This window comes from Pongo pygmaeus, chromosome 7, assembly GCF_028885625.2.
Source record: "Pongo pygmaeus isolate AG05252 chromosome 7, NHGRI_mPonPyg2-v2.0_pri, whole genome shotgun sequence".
Classification (NCBI taxonomy): domain Eukaryota; kingdom Metazoa; phylum Chordata; class Mammalia; order Primates; family Hominidae; genus Pongo; species Pongo pygmaeus.
In genome coordinates, this window is record NC_072380.2 from 150,254,484 (window position 1) to 150,274,297 (window position 19,814).

Below are 19,814 nucleotides of genomic sequence, written 5' to 3' on the forward strand. Positions count from 1 at the left end.
TATTTGCACTGGCATATGGATAGAGAATCTTAGTTTCTGAAAGGAAACAAACAAGAGGGAGTGTGGTAGAGAATAAGCTAATGCCAGCTATAACTCATAAGATATGGAAGAGGCAGAAGAAATATAAGAGCCAAAATATTATTGAAAAAATAAACTGAAGACAATTTTCAGCTGCGTATTTTTCTGCCTCACAGAAAGAATGTGAACTTTGGCATGAAATAGACTTGAACTTGCATGCAGATAATAAAACACACTCCATGAGAAGAATGCTTTGAATAACACTTGGCATGCAACAGACATCTAATGAAAGATTTATCAATAGGATTGAGGCCACAGAGGACAATACAAAGAACTACCTAGCACAATGCCTTCTATAGTGTAGATTACCATCGATATTTTTTAAAGGAGTGGATAAATTTTCTCAGTATCATTTTCACAAGACATTTACATGAAATACAGAGGATGGCACAAATGAAGGGAAAGACATCAGGAAAAAAAAATTTGACGAGTCCTGAAATCCATGACTACTTAGATCTCCTCATGATGTAGGAGCCATGAAGGATAACATGGCATGGCAAAAGGAATAATTTAAATTCAGGATACCCAGGTTCTGGCATTGACTCTGTCTCTATCTGTTCAGTGACTTCAGAATGTAATTTTGCCTGTCTCTAATGTGTCTCTTCATTGCTAAATGAGGACATAGAATGAGAATATTTGTATTATCCATTCTAAAACTAAAATTCCATGCTTTGACATTCACAGAAAAGCCCAGCATTTCAGATTTGTGACTCCCATAATTTGGGGGTAACCCTATTATTTCAATCTTCCAAGTCTTTTAAAGTTTTTGTTTGTTTGTTTGTTTTCTTTGAGGTGGAGTCTCGCTCTGTCACCCAGGCTGGAGTGCAGTGACGCGATCTCGGCTCACTGCAAGCTCCGCCTCCCGGTTCACGCGATTCTCCTGCCCTCAGCCTCCCTAGTAGTTGGGACTACAGGCGCCTGCCACCATGCCCGGCTAATTTTTTTTTTTATTTTTAGTAGAGATGGGGTTTCACCATGTTAGCCAGGATGGTCTCGATCTCCTGACCTCGTGAAAAAGTTTTTTTACATTAATCCTTACCACCTAAATTCAACAAGCCACCAATTCTTATCAGTTCTACCTCCCAATTATTTCTCAAAGGTATCATCCCTTCTGAATTCCTACAGCTGTTTCCTTAGTTCGGTCCCATATTATACCTTGCCAGGATTACTAGTGTCTTTAAACTGATTCTCTGACTGTAACTTCACCGTTTTCCAATTTATGTTCTGAGTTTTCTGAAGTTCAGATAATTTAAGCCTTTTTTACATAAACTAGCAGTTTTGGTATTGACTCATCCATCTATTTTTTCATTTATTTACCAAATATTTGCCATCCGTCTGACCTTGAGAAATTAGTAATACCCTTGATGCCTAAGTTTATTCATCTGTAAAATGAGAAAAATAATAAAAATGTCTATTTCATTGGCTTTGTATGATTATTAAGTAAGTCACTATATGAAGAAAAAAGAGCTTAGAAAAATGTCTGGCTTGTAATAACCACTCAAGGGTACAGTTTCTTGTAATACTGATACTATCACTCAACTAATAGTACCAGGCACCATGATGAGCACCAGAGACAGATGAAATGCCAACAAGAACATGTGGCTCCACTCCCATATGTTTGACAATGCAGTAATCACCTCCTTTAGTTTTGTCTATTAGTTGCTTAATTCTTAGGAATAAAAAGCTATGGAGTCCACTCTTCTGTTTGAATTTCATATCAAATGTATCATCAAAACTTGTCGGTTTTAACAATTTTAAACAAATCACCACTGTATGTAGCTGACACCACCATGTTTTCCCACTTAGAGTTCTGCTGGAACTTTCTAGTAGGTTTCCCTGCCCCAACTATTGCCCCATGACAGACTTCTCTGTCGCTGTCAGAGTGAAAACTATGGCAGCAGCTCAAATCCAGCAGAAGCTGGAGAAAAGTCGGACCTTGAGAACATTAACCAGGTCACATTAAAGTGTGTAAGGCTATTTTTTTTTAAGACAGCCCCTCAATTCCAATAGTACTTTACAACAAATGATTAAGAAAAATCTATACAAAACAAAACATCATGTCACACAATTATTCAATAAAATGGAGCAGAATGGAGAAAACTCACCAGAAGTGGCCAGCATGCCCAGAACACAAACTAGAAGAAAAGAAGTATGATTAATTCAATTCATGTAATTTGGTTAGCATTAGAAAATCAAGTAGTAGAATTTGTCATAAGAGAATAAAAGAGAAATATCACATGGATATCTTAATAGATGCAGAAAAAATATTTGACAGATGTCAACACTCAATTCTGACTAAAAAACACTCAGCAAATTAAAATAGAAGGGTGCATCTTCATCCTTATGAAGGATATCTATTATAAATTAACATTATTTAGCCATATGTTAAAAGCCTTGCCTATAAATTTTGAAAAAAAGGGCTGCTTTCTATTTAACATTGCATTGGACATTCTGACCAGTGAAACAAGACAAGAAAAATAAGAATCATATGAATCAGGAAGGAAGAAGTAAATGTACCTCAGTTTACAGATAAAATAGTTTCCACAGAGATTGTAAGAAAACCTGCATAAAGGATACTATAATTTGAAAATAAATTAAGCAAAGCTTAGAATACAAAATTAATATGCCACAATTACTTGTATCTCTGAATTATTGTAGCAAGCCACTGGATAGTAGAAATTAAAAAAAATAAATTCAATATACATAAAATATATTTAATTTCTATATGTAATGTGATAAATATATGTATGCATAACAGCTTCAGACATATAACTTATAAATAATTTTAACAACTGACACACAAGATCTATGCCCTGGAAACTATAAAATATTTCTGAAAGAAATTAAGAAAAATCTACATAAATGAAGAGACAACATGTGCACAGATTACAAATATAAATATTGTTAAGATGCCAAATTTTCCCAAATTATTCTACAGTTTCAATGAAAACATAAAGAAAATCTTGACCTAATTTTTGAAAAAATAGAGAATGTAAATATAGATTTTATAGAGGAATGCAAAGGGCCTTGAAATAGGTAGGGCTTATACTACCTGATTCAAGACAGTGAGGTTCTGGCATAAGAATAAGAAAGTAGATAAGCCCAGTAGAATAACAGTACAGAAAAGGACCCACACTTACATGGTCAATTAAAAGACAACAGAGTATTTAATGAGAAAAAAAATATTTTCGACAAATGGTGTTGGAACTACTTATCCATATTAAAAATATATATAAAGCCAAAATTGAGGTCTTGGCCATGCTTTTAAACCATACACAAAAATCATTTAGCGATAGATTATATATTTGCATACTAAAGCTAAGTTTATAAAAATTTTGGGAAAATTACATAGTACAATATCATTATCATTGCAACCTAGAAGTAAGCAAAATTTTCTTAGAATGGGCATATAATGTAGGAAATACATTATCTAGAAAAACTAGAAATGACACACTAATCTAAATCAAAGTTAATTTTTTTCTCCAACAAAATATGTCACTAGAAAAATGAACTGGCAAGTAGTAGATAAGAAGATATTATTTATGTAAAAAAAGATCTGTATCCAAACTATATTAAGAACTCACACATATGAACAGACACTTCACAAAGGAAAATACATGAATGTACAAACACCACACAAAAAACACTCAACAACTGTGATCAGAGAAATTCAAATGAAAACCATAATGATATTCCAATATACACTCACTGAAAAGGGTAAAATTAAAAGACTGATTACACCGAATAATGTAATTTTACACTGAAGATGTGAAAGAACCAAAGCCATATGCCTTCTAATAAGTTCCATTAAAAAACATACATCATTATTTTGATTTTATTCCTAGCAAAAATATATAACATGAGTTTTATGAGAAAAGTTTAGACAAACACAAATTCAGTAATATTAAATTACTGCGCTGTACTTTAAAAACATCAAGGTCTAGAAACTCTAACAATGGCTAAGAACTTCCAGTTTAAAGGAGATTAAAAAATGACCACTACATGCAATATGTGATCCTAGTCCTGAAAAAAGTAAATAAACATGAAATTATTATTTTAACAGTTGTAAAACTTGGTAAATGTTAGCAGGATTTTATAGTACTAGGACTAGTTATCAATATTAACTATTCTGATTTTGGTACTGTATTTTTTAATGCATTTTTCTTATTCTTATAAAAGGACTTTATATCTCCAAGTTACTGTTAAATAATTCAGAAATATGTGTGTGTGTGTGTGTGTGTGTGTGCATATCTTGAGACATATGTGGAGAACGAGATAAAGATTAATAAAGCAGATTGGACTATGTGTTAGTCTGTTCTCATGCTGTTAATAAAGACACACCTGAGACTGGGAAACTTATAAAGGAAAGAGTTTTAATGGACTCACAGTTTCACATGGCTGAGGAGGCCTCACAATAATGGCAGAAGGTAAAGGAAATGCAAAGTCATGTCTTACATGGTGGCAGGCAAGAGAATGTGTGCAGGGGAACTACCCTTTATAAAACCATCAGATCTAGTTAGACTTACTATCACAAGAACAGCACAGGAAAAACTCATTACCATAATTCAATTACCTCTAGGAGGTACTCCCCATGACATGTTTGGGTGGGACACAGCCAAACCATGTCATTTGCCCCGGCCCCTCTCAAATCTCATGTTTTCACATTTCAAAACCAATCATGCCTTCCCATCAGTCTTAACTCATTTCAGCATTAATTCAAAAGTCCACAACCCAAAGTCTCATCTGAGACAAGGCAAGTCTCTTCTGCCTATGAGCCTGTAAAATGAAAAGCAAGTTAATTACTTCCTCGATACAATGGTGGTTCAGGCATTGGGTAAGTACAGCCATTCCAAAAGGGAGAAATTGGCCAAAATGTAGAGGCTAGAGGCCCAACGCAAGGCCAAAATCCAATGGGGCAGTCAAATCTTAAAGCTCCAAAATGATCTCCTTTGATGCCATGTCTCACATCCAGGTCATGGTGATGCAAGAGGTGGGTTCCCATGGCTTTGAGCATCTCTACCACCCCTGTGACATTTAAGGATACAGCCTGTTTGGCTGTTTTTTCACAGGTTTTTCCAGGTGCACAGTGCAAGCTGTGGGAGGATCTACCATTACGGGGCTGGAGGATGGTGGCCCTTATCTCACAGCTCCACTAGGCAGTGCCTCAGTGGGGACTCTGTGTGGGGGCTCCCAACCCCTATTTCCCTTCTGCACTGCCCTAGCAGATGTTCTCCATGAGGGCTCCACCTCTGCAGCACACCTATCCTGGACATCCAGGTGTTTCCATACATCCTCTGAAATCTAGGTGGAGGTTCCCAAACCTTAATTCTTGACATCTGTGCACCCACAGGCCCAACACCACGTGTAAGCCACCAAGTCTTGGGTCTTGCATCCTCTGAATCAATGCCCTGAGCTGTACATTGACACCTTTTAGCTACAGCTGAGATGCAGGGCACCAAGTCTTGAGACTACACAAAGCAGCAAGGTTTTGGACATGGCTCACTAGCCCATTTTTTCCTCCTAGGCCTCCCAGCCTGTGATGGGAGAGGCTGTTGTGAAGACCTCTGACATGACCTGGAGACATTTTCCCCATTGCCTTAGAGATCAACATTTGCTCCTTGTTACTTATGTGTTTTTCTGCAGGGGGCTTGAATTTCTCCTCAGAAATGGGTTTTTGTTTTCTATTGCATCATCAGGCTACAAATATTCTAAACTTTTGTGTTCTGCTTACCTTTCAAAATAAGTTCCAATCTCAAAACATATCTCTGTGAAGAAATAAAACTGAATGCTTTTAAGAGCACACAAGTCACATCTTCAACACTTTGATGCTTAGAAATTTCTTCCACCAGATACCTTAAATTCTTTCTCTCAAATACAAAGTTCCACAGATCTCTGGGGCAGGGGAAAAATGCTATCAGTCTCTTTGCTAAAGCATAGCAAGAATCACCTTTGCTTTGCCTGGATTTTATTGCCCATATCACTATCAGCATTGTGGCTAAAGCCATTCAACAAGTCTCTAGGAAGTTCTAAACTTTCCCACATCTTCTTGTCTTCTGAGCCCTCCAAGTCTCTAGAAAGTTCCAAACTTTTCCACATTTTCCTGTCTTCTTCTAAGCCCTCCATACTATTCTAATCTTTGTCTGTTATCCATTCCAAAGTGACTTCCACATTTTCAGATAACTTTACAGCAGCACCCTACTCCTGGTACCAATTTACTATACTAGTTTTCACTCTGCTAATAATGACATACCCAAGACGAAGTAATTTCTAAAAAAAAGAGGTTTAACTGATGCATAGTTCCACATGGCTGAAGAGGCCTCACAATCAAGATGGAAGGTGAAAAAAAAGCAAAGTCACATCTTACATTATGGTAGGCAAAAGAGGGTGTGCAGGGGAACTGCCCTTATAAAACCATCAGATATCATGAGTCTTATTCACTATCACAAGAACAGCATGGGAAAAACCCACCCCCATGAATCGATTACAACCCAGTGGGTCCCTCCCATGATAGGTGGGGATTACAGGAGCTACAATTCAAGATGAGATTCAGTTGGGGACACAGCCAAACCATATCAGACCACATGTCAAAAGTGAATGATTCTAGGTAAAGGGTATATACTTGCTTTTAGTACTATTTTTGTAGCTTGTCTGCAAATCTGAACATATATTTAAAAATAAACATATGAGTTCATGCCACTTTCTTGATTTCAGCTTTTTAATGGTATTTTATCACAATTATGATAAAATCCAATAACCTGCCATGATTTATGAGGCCTTATATAATCTTGCCTAAGAATTTACCTCTTCAATTTTATTTTTATTACTTTCCTTGCTCACTCTACTCAGACGACACCAACCTTTTTGCCATTTCTCAAGCATTCCAAATGGAGTCTCTTCTTATGCCTTTTGTATGTGGCAGTCTTGTTCTGCCTGAATCATTCTTTTCTCAGATGCTTCCCTATCATCTCCCTGCACTTTATATGGGTCTCTGACCAAAAAAGAATCCTTTGGTCTTCCCATGTTAAAAAAAACTTCCCTGTTGCTCTCTGTCCCCACTTATCCTGTGTTTCATTTCTCCACAACACTGAATGCTTATTAACATATTATTTTCTATTTATTAGTTATCTTTTATTCTAGAGTTTATGTGCAATTTTTGTTCTTGTTCATATCCATGTAGCTAGAACATAGAGAAGCATTTGGCATTTGGCCTATATTCATAGTCTTGTAAGTATTGGAGGAGCACACAAATGAATTAATAAGATATTCAAGTACAGTTATGTGCTACATAGAGGTTTTTCAGTCAAAGACCACAAAAACAAAAGTGTTCCCATAAGATTATAATACAGTATTTTTACTGTCTGTTTTCTATGTTTAGATACACAAATACTTATTATTGTGTTGCAGTTGCCTACAGTACTCTGTACAGTAACATGCTGTATAGGTTTGTAGGCTATGAACAATAGGCAATACTGTATAGCCTAGGTGTGTAACAGACTACACAATCGAGGTTTGCATAAGTACATTCTATAGCAGTCTCACAACAACAAAATACCTAAGGACACATTTCTCAGAATACATCCCTGTCATTAAGCAACATATGACTATAATTGTTTGATTATGATTGGGATAATGAATACCTCAAAAAAGGGATAATAAACCTCTAGGCTATCATAAAAGCAAAGATCAGAAAAGCTTCCTTTATTGTGCGTGTCTGTAGCCTCTCTCCATATGCTGTGTTTGTTGTCCTTAAATATATTCAGAGAACCTGAGCATTGTCAATGATGTGCTGTAAGTACCACCCCATCCAGAATATGAAATTCGCTGGGACTTTGTCCAAGTTATTTTTTTATGTTCATGCATAATAAATTTTTATATATACCCCAAAGAGTGTTTAGAGTTGTGAGAAATTTAATTTTATACCCTAACTTTGTGCAATTTGTGAACTCGATAATCCTTAGTTTTCATTTCTTCTCTCAAGTTTGTGTTGGCCTTATTGAAGGTAGTGTCAGGATCATCTACTAACCATAAATCATAAATCATAAATCATAAATGAAGATAACTAAATAAATACCATGTATTTGAAATATAAGAGTCAAGGTAGACTTCCAAGTATTTTGTCCAAACAACTGTCAAATGATGTGTGGCTTTTGAAAATAAGAGAGCTCCATTACATAGCATGGTTGGTCTCATTAATAGGAAGTTATTAACAAATTCTAAGTGAATAAATGTTTGCTGTTGTTCTTGAGACAGGGTCTCACTCTGTCTCCCAGGCTGAGTGCAGTGGCATGAACACAGCTTACTGCAGCCTCGACTGCCTGGGCTCAGGGATCCTCTTGCCTCAGCCTCCCAAGTAGCTGGGACTACAGTTGTGCACCACAATGCCCGGCTAATTTTTGATTTTTTTGTAGAGACAGGAACTTGGTATGCTGCCTAGGCTGGTCCTGAACTCTTGGCTTCAAGAGATCCTCCTGCCTCGGCCTCCCAAAATGCTGAGGTTACAGGTGCAAGCCACTGTGCTTGGCCAATAGATGGCTTTTAACAGCTGACAAGAAACGCTTACCACATAGAATTAAAACTCTGAAATGTGATATAGTGACGTGGGAACTGATTCTGGAGTGTGGGGAATTGGGTTCTGTTCTAACCTCTGTCACTTTCAGACCTACCACCTGCTTGGACAAGTTTTTACTCTTTTGAAACCTCTGTGTCTTATAACCAAAACAAGGAATTTGGACTAGATAAAAACTAAGACTCTTTCCTGTTATAATATTCCATGATTTTAGGCTGAGCCAATTCAGGGACATTATTTTTTATAAAATGATTAAGCGGCAGAAGCAGCCAAGAAAACATTTGTAAGACTTCCACATTTTTAGGGGAAATATAGAGCTTACATCTCAGAGGGCACAAGGTTAACCCTCGTCCATGATGATGAGCTTTTATAAGGTGTATGTGCCCTTTCTGTGATTCCCAGCACTGTACTGTATTTAAGTCTAATTAAGTCTTTTTGTACAAACTTTAAATACACTTAATTAAAACAGGTAGACTAGGGATGATAAATCCAAAAGTAACTAGGTTAAAGTGCAGGCTCATTTCTTCTGCTAATTAGTTGAAGGATGATCTTCCTTGCCAAGGGGCCAAATGACAGGAGATTCATTTCTTCATTTTAAATCTGTTTTTAAATGTCTTTCTGAAGCCTTTAGGCTCTGGAATTTGAATTCTATAAAATTGAATGCTGGGGATTATCTCTTTTTATTTCATACTTAGTTAAACCCTAAGCAGGGTTCAATAGAGATCCAAGCATTATAGAGCACCCAGTGGTCATTGAGTCCACACACTTAGTCAGGAAAACAGGCCTCATGGTAATTTTATCATCTCTCCATCACTCTTGAGAGACCGGCCTAACTTCGTATATTATGATAGATTTTGTGAAACTGTGACTTATTCATTAAATGTTCGATTCTTTGAAATACTTAGCTTGGCACTGAAGTGATAAATTTGATTTCCCAGCACTGCAGCCATAATCATCCTGTGTGTTTAAAACTGCTCCTATTCAAGGATCAGTAGTATGGCTGGGGAGGCATAGTCCCAATTGGTTTTGAAAATCATTCTCACAGTCCCCCAAGGTGGTGACTGCAATTTGGATTTTGTTTCATATTGTGATGACAATGTAATCATTATACTATTACAGAAATTAAAGAATTGTGGCATATATTAGGTTGGTGAAAAAAATTGCAGTTTTTGCCATTACTTTCAATGGCAAAAACCACAATCGCTTTTGCACCAACCTAATACAATCCATAATTTATGTTGCTGATTGCAAGTATTGTCTGCATTCACATCACTGTATTTTATTTTCTTTTGATGTTGGGGCATGATGTGAGGAAGACTCCTTTTGACATGCTAAAATGTTTCTATCTTCTTAAAACCATATTCTGCATAGGAATAAACATTTTTTTCTATGAAATTTCACCAATGCAGAACGTGCTTGACATGAACCTGGAGGAAGGTTTGGGGGCCTCGCAGAGGACTGGCGCACCTGCTGACATGGGTGTAGACAGTCTGTGGTGCATAACAGAACTACTTTCCATGGAGTGTCTTCTTATCATGTGAGTAATAAGTGCTAAGCATTCAAGCTGGCCTCACCTTCCTTCTATTTCCTTGCTATTATCTTAGAACACTTCTAATATTCCTCCTGTAAGAGTGTTCCAAGAACTGTACCAGCAAAAAGGGATCTATGACCTCTATAATAATTTTGAATTTTAATATACTGACGAGCTAAAAAAAATCCAAGCATTTTTTTCTTTCATTTATTTGTCAAGTATTTATTGAAATCACTCTTCTAGGCTCTGAGAGGAAAAACTGCCCTAGTGGAGTTTTATTTGTTTGTTGAGTCATAACTGAATTTATAGTTCTTGGCTCACTTTTTAAGACATTTTTAAGACCAATTTTGGGTTCACAGCAAAATTAAGAGAAATATAGAGAGATTTCCCATATACTCTCTCTCCCTACACATTTACAGACTTTTCAATTACCAACATCCCTCACCAGAGTGGTACATTTTTTACAATTGATGAGACTACATTAACACATCATGATCACCCAACGTCTTTAGTTTACATTACGGTTCATGATTAGTGTAGTCTATTCTGTGGGTTTCGACAAATGTGTAAGGACATGTACACATCATTATAACAGCAAAAGAGTATTTTCACTGCTCTAAAAATCCTCTGTGCTCTTCGTATTCATCCTTCCCTCCCCTCAAACTCTCTGGAAAGCACTGATTTTTTTAGTGTCTCCATAGGTTTGCCTTTTCCAGAATGTCATGTATATGGAATCATGTAGCATGTAGGCTTTTTAGACTGGCTTATTTGACTTAATAGTATGCACTTAAGGTTTGTCTATGTCTTTTCATGGCTTCATACCTCATTTCTTTTTTGGTATGAATAATATTGCATTGTCTAGACGTACCATAGTTTATCCATTAACTAACTGAAGGATATCTTGATTCCTTCCAAGTTTTGACTGTCATGAATAATACTACTGCAAATACCTGTTTGACAGTTTTTGTGTGGACATAATTTTTTAACTAATTCCAGTAAACACTATGGAGTGTGATTGTCAGATCTTAGGGTAAAATTATAATTAGTTTTGTAAAAAATTGTCAAAATTTCTTCCAAAGTGGCTGTACCATTTGCCATTTCCATCAGTAATGAATGAGAGTTCCTGCTGCTCCACATCCTAGCCAAAATTTGGTGTTGTCAGTGTTCCAGATTTTGGTCATTCTGATAGGTGTGTAGTGGTATATCATTGTTTATTTATTTATTTTTATTTTTTTAATTTTTTTTGAGATGGAGTCTCGCTCTGTTGCCCAGGCTGGAGTGCAGTGGTGCCATCTCGGCTCATTGTAAGCTCCACCTCCTGGGTTCATGCCATTCTCCTGCCTCAGCCTCCCCAGTAGCTGGGACTACAGGCTCCCGCCACCACGTCCGGCTAATTTTTTTTTTTTTTTTTTTTTTTTGCATTTTTAGTAGAGACAGGGTTTCACCGTGTTAGCCAGGATGGTCTCAATCTCCTGACCTTGTGATCCGCCAGCCTCAGCCTCCCAAAGTGCTGGGATTACAGGTGTGAGCCACCACACCCGGCTGGTATCTCATTGTTTTAATTTGCATTTCTCTGATGATATATGATGTGAAGCATCTTTTTATATGCTTATTTGCCATCAATAAATCTTATTTGGTGATGTGTCTTTTAAGGTCTTTAGCCTATCTTTTAATTGGGTCAGTTTATTTGTATTGTTGAGTTTCAAGAATCCTTTGTATATTTTAGATAACAGTCGTTTAGCAGAATTTTTCTTTGTTTTTTTGCAAATATCTTCACCCTGTCTGTGGCTTGTCATCTCATCCCTTTGACAGAGTATTTTTCATAGTAGAAGTTTCTAATTATAATGAAGTTCAACTTATCAATTGTTTCTTTCATGGATCATAACTTTGGTGTTTTACCTGAAAGGTCATTGCCATATCCAAGATCATCTAGGTTTCCTCCTATTTTATCTTCCAGAAGTTTTATAGTTTTGCATTTTACAGTTAGGCCTGTGATCTATTCTAAGTTAATTTTTGTGAAGGGTATAAGGTCTGCATCTAGACTTTTTTTGTTGTTGTTGTTGTTGATGTCCAATTGTTCTATAACCAGTTGTTGAAAAGAATAACTTTGCTTCATTGTCCTGCAATTGCCCCTTTGTCAAAGGACGGTTGGTTATAATTACGTGGGTATATTTCCGAGCTTTCTATTTCATGCCATTGATCTGTCTGTCTATTCTTTCACAATTAGCATCCCGTCTTGATTATTGTAACTTTACAAGACTTGAAAGCAAGTAGTGTCAGTCCTCTCACTTTTTTCTTCTCTTTCAAGATTGTCTTTGCTATTCTGAGTCTTTTGCTCCCCTCTATAAACTTCAGAATCAGTTTAGTGATATTAGTAAAATAATTTCATGGAGTTTTGATTGGGGTTGCATTTAACGTATACATCAATTTGGGAAGAACTGATGTCTTGACAATATTGAGTTTTCCTGTTTACAGACATGAAATATTTTTCCATTTAGTTAGTTCTTTTTTGATTTATTTCATCAGAGTTTTATCATAATCATATAGATCTTACATATATTTTGTTAGATTTATACATAAGCATTTCATTTTGGAGGATGTTAATGTTAATGATCCTATGTTTTTATTTTCAAATACCACTTGTACATTGCTGGAATATAGGAAAATGATTGACTTTTGTATAATACATTATTCTTGTGTCCTGAAATCTTGCTGTAATTCTTATTTCTTCCAGCAGTTTCATTTTTTGTCAGTTATTTTGAATTATCTACAAAAGTGATCATATCAGCTGTAAATTATTTTTTTTAATTTCTTCCTTCCAATCCATAGACATTTTCTTTTCTTGTCTTCTTAACGATGATGTTGAAGAACAGTGGTGTAGGGGACATTCTTGTCTTGTACCTGTTCTTAGTAGGAAAGCTTGAATTTCTCACTATTTAGGAAGATGTTAGCAGTAGGTTTTTCATATATATTCTTTATAAATTTGAGGAACTTTCCCTCTGTTTCTAGTTTGCCAATAATTTTTATCATAAATAAATATTGGAGTTTGTTAAAAATCTGCATCTATTAATATATGTTGTAATTTTCTTTTTTAGCATAGTAAGGCAATAAATTACAATAATTGATTTTTGAATGTGGATCCAGACTTGCATACCTGAAATAAAACCCACTTGATAATGGTGTATAATTATTTTTATTTATTTTTATTCATTGTGCAAGTATTTTGTTAAGGATTTTTGTATCTTTGTTCATTAGCAATATTAATCTATAGTTAATGTATATTAATCTAATAGCTTTGTCTTGTTTTTAGTATTAGGGCAATGCTGGCCCTTTTCAATAAGCTAGGAAGTATTCCCCATTTCTATCCTCCAAAAGACATTGAAAAATGGTATAATTTCTTCCTTAAATGTTCAATAGAATTCACCAGTGAACTCAGTGAAGATTAATGCATTCTTCTTTGGATTATTAAATATTGTCTCAATTTCTTACTATATATAAGCCTATTTAGATTGTTAGTTTTTCTTCTGTGAATTTTGACAGCTCATGTTTTTAAAAGAATTGGCCTGGCTAGGCACAATGGCTCAGGCCTGTAATCCCAGCACTTTGGGAGGCCGAGGCGGGCAGATCACAAGGTCAGGAATTCAAGACCAGCCTGACCAACGTGGTGAAACCCTGTCTCTAATAAAAATTCAAAAATTAGCAGGGCATGGTGGCACATGCCTGTAATACCAGCTATTCGGGAGGCTGAGGCAGGAGAATCACTTGAACCTGGGAGGCAGAGGTTGCAGTGAGCTAAGATGGTGCCATTGCATTCTAGCCTGGGCAACAGAGTGAGATTTCATCTCAAAAAAATAAAACAAAAATAAAAAAAGAAAGAATTGGCCTATTTAATCTAGGTTATAAAATTTGTGGGTGTATTATTGTTCATAGTATTCTTTCTTTGTAATTATTTTATTTTCTTAAGTTCCAGGGTACGTGTGCAGAATGTGCAGGTTTGTTTCTTAGGTAAATGTGTGTCATGGTGGGTTGCTGCATCTGTCAACCCATCAACTAGGTATTAAGCCCAGCATGCATTAGCTCTTTTCCCTAATGCTCTCCTTCTTCCAACCATCCCCTGACAGGCCCCAGTAAGTGTTGTTCCCCTCCCTGTGTCCAGGTGTTCTCATTGTTCAACTCCCGCTTGTAAGTGAGAGCACACAGTGTTTGGTTTTCTATTCCCGCATTAGTTTGCTGAGGATAATGGCTTCCAGCTTCATCCATGTCCCTGCAAAGTACATGCCTGGCACAAGACAAGGATGCCCTCTCTCACCACTCCTATTCAACATAGTATTAAAAGTTCTGGCCAGGGCAATCAGGCAAGAGAAAAAAATAAAGAGTATTCAATTAGGAAAAGAGGAAGTCAAATTGTCTCTGCACATGACATGACTGTATATTTAGAAAACCCCATCGTCTCAGCCCAAAATCTCCTTAAGCTGGTAAGCAACTTCAGCAAAGTCTCGGGATACAAAATCAGTGTGCAAAAATAAGAAGCATTCCTATACACCAATAACAGACAAACAGAGAGCCAAATCATGAGTGAACTCCCATTCACAATTACTACAAAGAGAATAAAATACCTAGGAATCCAACTTACAAGGGATGTGAAGGACCTCTTCAAGAAGAACTATAAACCACTGCTCAATGAAATAAAAGAGGACACAAACAAATGAAAGAACATTCCATGCTCATGGATAGGAAGAATCAATATCATGAAAATGACCATACTGCCCTAGGTAATTTATAGATTCAATGCTATACCCATCAAGCTACCACTGACTTTCCTCATAGCATTGGAAAAAAACTACTTTAAATTTCATGTGGAGCATATTATTTATATTTTTCTTTTACTTTTTTTGTTGCTTTACAGTTTTCAATGTGCATTTACAGCTAATCCATGTCCACTTTCAAATAACACCATACTGCTTCACAGATTATATAAGTATTTATAACAACAAAGTGATTCAAATTTCTTCCCCCCGTCTTTGTACCATTTTAATTCTATTATAAATGAAATGAATGGCAGCAATAATACAAAGATGAGTGAGCAAGAAATTACAGTACATTTATATACTACATATGTATACACACATATATACACTTACATAGAATATATATACACATACACACACATACACACATACATAGAATATGTATACATATACACATACACACACATATAGACACATACATAGAATATATATCAAATAGATTGTTGCTCTTATTGTTTTGCAGAAACTTCTATCTGTTAGGTTAATTAATAGGAGAAAAAAGGTTTTATTTTACCTTCACTCATTGTTTTTCCATGTTCTTTCTTTCTTTAGGTAGGTCAGAATTTCTGATCTATATCATTTTTTCTTTTCCCTCAATAACTTTTAAATTTTTTGAAATGCATGTCTACTGGCAATAAAGTTTCTCAATTTGTGTTTGTTTGAGACTGTCTTTATTTCTTCTTCACTTTTGATTGATAATTTTTCAGGGCACAGAGTTCTATGTTGGTGAAGTTTTTCTCTCTCAGCACTTTAAAGATTTACTCTACTCTTTTCTTGCTGTATGTTTTCTAAGGAATTAGATGTAATTCTTTGTTCCTCTATAAGTGAGGAATATATATGTTTTCCTCTGACCTTGTCAAGATTTTTTTCTTTATTGTTGATTTTTTTTGTATTTTTCTGTTATGGTGGCTTTTTACAAATATCTTTAGCATTGTTTTTTCCTTAAGATTTTCATCTGTGTTTACATTGCCCTTCTGTTCTTGTATGCCTTCTATTTTACCCATTAAAGCTGTTGGGATATTAATTATAGTTGTTTGAAATCCTGTCACGTCTGATTTTGATATTGTTCTAACTATATAAATTATGCTTTTGGCCTTCTTGTATGCCTTGTAATATTTTAAATGGAAGGACAAAATGTACTGGGTAAAAGAAACTGCCATAAATAGGCTTTAGGTAATGCGGTGGCAAGAGGGAGGGGGAGGGGCAGTGTTCCACAGTCCTGCGATTGGACCTCAGTCTTTTAGCGAGCCTATGCCTCTGAACTGTTAACTTCACAAGTGTTTCTCAGGGCTTTTTTTTTTAATTTTTAATTTTATTTGTTTACCCTTCCAAAGATGGAAGAAGACGGGTAGAGTAAATTGAAGTTGGGTATTTGCCTTCTCTCACATGAAAGTTAGAGATAACCAGAGTTGTGTATTCTATTTCCCCCACATCAGTTTGGTTCTGATAGTATCCCAGCAGGTTAGGTCCTGGTTAACTACTTTCTTCTGAGAGCAGGCCTTGTTAAGAAGAACAGAATGCTCTGGAATATTTTTAAATGGTTCATTTCCCCTCCCCCTGCTGGAAGTATGAGGGGATTATTCTCCACTATTTACTATAAGAACCTCATCAAGCTCCTGGAGGTAAATATCACAATATTGTTGGAGTCACCTTAAGACTGTGTCCCCCCTGGGGTTTTTAACTCTCAGACTTGTCCTTACTAAGCCTTCAGCAATTCCTCAGTTATAGTACAGGTTTTCCTACTCCAGCACTGGTTTTACTCATGAGTCTTCACTCTGGGAAGCCCTGACTCTCTGTATTGACCCATCTATCTCTTCAATCGTGGGGGTAGCAGTTTGTCCTGTGTCCTCAACTCTTTTCTTGCTCCAGGAACAATTATTGATGTTTCATTCTGTTCAGCTTTCTACTTGTTGTTAGGGCAGAATAAGGAGGAAAACTCAATAAGTTCCCCTACATTCAATTTGACTTTTTGTCTGCAGACATTTTGCAAAACACAACACAGGTAAGTAGATACAAAATAGAGATGAGGTTAAGAATAAAATGAGAAAGAAAGGAAAGCCATGAAAGGATCAATCATAAGAAACCTGGTTTGGATATGTTGACGTCAGACAAATAAGATTTCAATAGAACAAGTATTATCAGGGATAAAAAAATAATATTTTGAAGAAATAAAAGCTTCAATTCATTAAAAAGATATAACAATGCTAAATGATTATGCACACAATAATAAAGCTTCAAAAAATGAAGCAAGAACTGACATAGCTAAGGAGAGACACAAATCTACAAATTTATTTGGGGATTTAACACTCATGCATTAGTAACTAACAAAATGAGTAGACATAAATCAATACAGAGGTATCTCAACCAATACAATATAATTTGAATTTATAGAATAATATTAACCAATTTGATATAGTTAGCAAATGCAGAACAAAATACCTAACAATGGCAGAATGCAGTCTTTTCAAGTACACCGAAGACATTCACCTAGATGAGCCATATAAGAAATTATAATCAATTCCTAAAGATCAAAACAAAACCAGACAAAGTATTTTTCTAACAAAATTGTGATTAAATTAGAAATTGATTAAAAAACATAGAGCTAATAGTATACTTAATGGCTAAAGGTTGAATGTTTCCTCTCTAAGATTAGAAAAAGGTAAAGATTATTTATTATTTATTATTCTTATTTATTCTATTAATCTTGTACTGGAGATCTTGGCCAGCACAATAATACAAGTTTAAAAAAAAAGTAAACGTTATGAAGATGGGAAACACAAAAATAAAACTTGTTTTAAAAATTCTTGGAGGACATGTTTGTGTACATAAAAAATATTAAGCAACCTACACCAAACCACTGCTATAAGGAATAACTGAATCTAAAAATCTAGCAGGATATAAAACCAATTATACAGAAATCTATTTTATTTTCATAAACTTTTTATGACAACTAAAAAATTAAGTGAAAAACATTATTTACAATAGCATCAAAATTACATAATGAAGAATAGAAAATTTGAAAAGAAGCTGGCAGAAAGGGGCTGATTAGATGCATCCAGGCGCAACATCTGCCACCAAGGGACCAGGACACTAGGAAGACTGGTGCACTCTGAGCAGATCTTTGCAAGGAAGGGATTGAGAGTGGACAGAGGGAGGACAAAGATGCTGGGCTCAAGGGGTAGGAAGCTGGGTAAACTTCATGGGCCTTACATGAAGCAGGACTCATTCCTGGTCCCTAGTGACTCCTGTGATAGGGATGAGTTGAACAGACAAAGAGCAACACACTCTTACCATGGACGCCTGGAATCCTGGGAGCAGGAGACCCACGACCCCAACAGACACTTGAGCTAGTAGACACAGATGCTAGTAGACACAGATACACAGGGGACTGCCTGTGCAGAGCCTAGAGTGTTTGATTTGGGAATGTCTTCAGGGGAGCACAACCAATGACACCCATCCCCCAAGGCATGTCATGATCCCATAGGAGATTCTAGCCTTAGGGAACCTGTCAGACCTGAACAGAGCAGGGTAGTCTTGCCTGTGAGATGGGGCCAGTTTTACCTGAGTGCCCTACTGTCTGCTGGCCTCTCCTGGGGCCCCAGCTGGCTGTGTCTACTTGCAGTGCAGTCTTAGATGCCCAACTGAGGCACCTCCTGGGGGCCTGCATCATAGTTCTTACACTGGCAGGCAATGCTTGACTACATCAGAGAGTTCCAGTAGAGCAGCCTCCACCAACGTGCACCAGCCTATCTCCCTCAACTGCATCTTCCTCAACTGGGATCTCCCTCAACTGCAATCTCCCTTGTGCCACTTTGCCAGCACACCCACACTCACCTAAGGCTACCTGCCACCATAGTTTTGCCAATAAGTATGTGCACAAGCAAACCTCACCTCCCCTTCCCTGCTGGAGCAGGGGTGTACGTGCACCTTATTGTGCCATTGTTATTGGTGTCTGTGCACCCAACCTTGCCTGCACTTCACGTTTGCTGTTGCTGCTGGTACAAGTGAATAAGAATGGATTCCACTGCTACCAGCCAACAAAGCATGTTGGCTGGCACCACCTTTTGGAGTGTGGTGGCCTCCAGCCAGGGAACACTTTGGGCCTTCTAGGGCAGCAGTTTTCCAACTTCAAGGGGCCAAAGAACAAAGCTTGGCTTCACATACCAGTTCCCCAGTGTTAGAGAATGAAGCCCAGGAGTGCTGAGCTAAGCCATGGTCCCCCTCAAATTTACCAGAAATGTAGGCCATTGATTGAACCCACCTTATACCACAATCAAACTCCTAGGGATATCAAAGAAGCTAAAAGAAAAAAAAAAAATCCCATCCAAAAGACAAACTTCAAAGATAGAAGAACATCAGCCCATACAGACAAGAAAGAACCAGCACAATAACTGGTGTAACTAAAAAAGCCAGAGTGTGTCCTCTTATCTCCAAATGACCATACTGGTTCCCCAGCAATGGTTCTCAACCAAGCTGAAATGGCTAAAATGACAAAAATCGAATTCAGGATATGGATAGGAACAAAGATCATTGACATTCAGAAGAAAGTCTAAACCCAATCTAAGAATTCTAAGGAATATAATATAATGGTACAGGAGATGAAAGGCAACATGGCCATTTTAAGAAAGAACCAAACTGAGCTGACAGGACCGAAAAACTCACTTCAAGAATTTCAGAATACAACTGCAAGTATTAACAGCAGAATTGACCAAACCGAGGTCAGAATCTCAGACCTTGAAGACATGCTCTATGAAATAACTCAATCACACAAAAATAAAAAAACAATAAAGAAGAGTAAACAAAACCTGCAAGAAATATGTGATCACGTAAA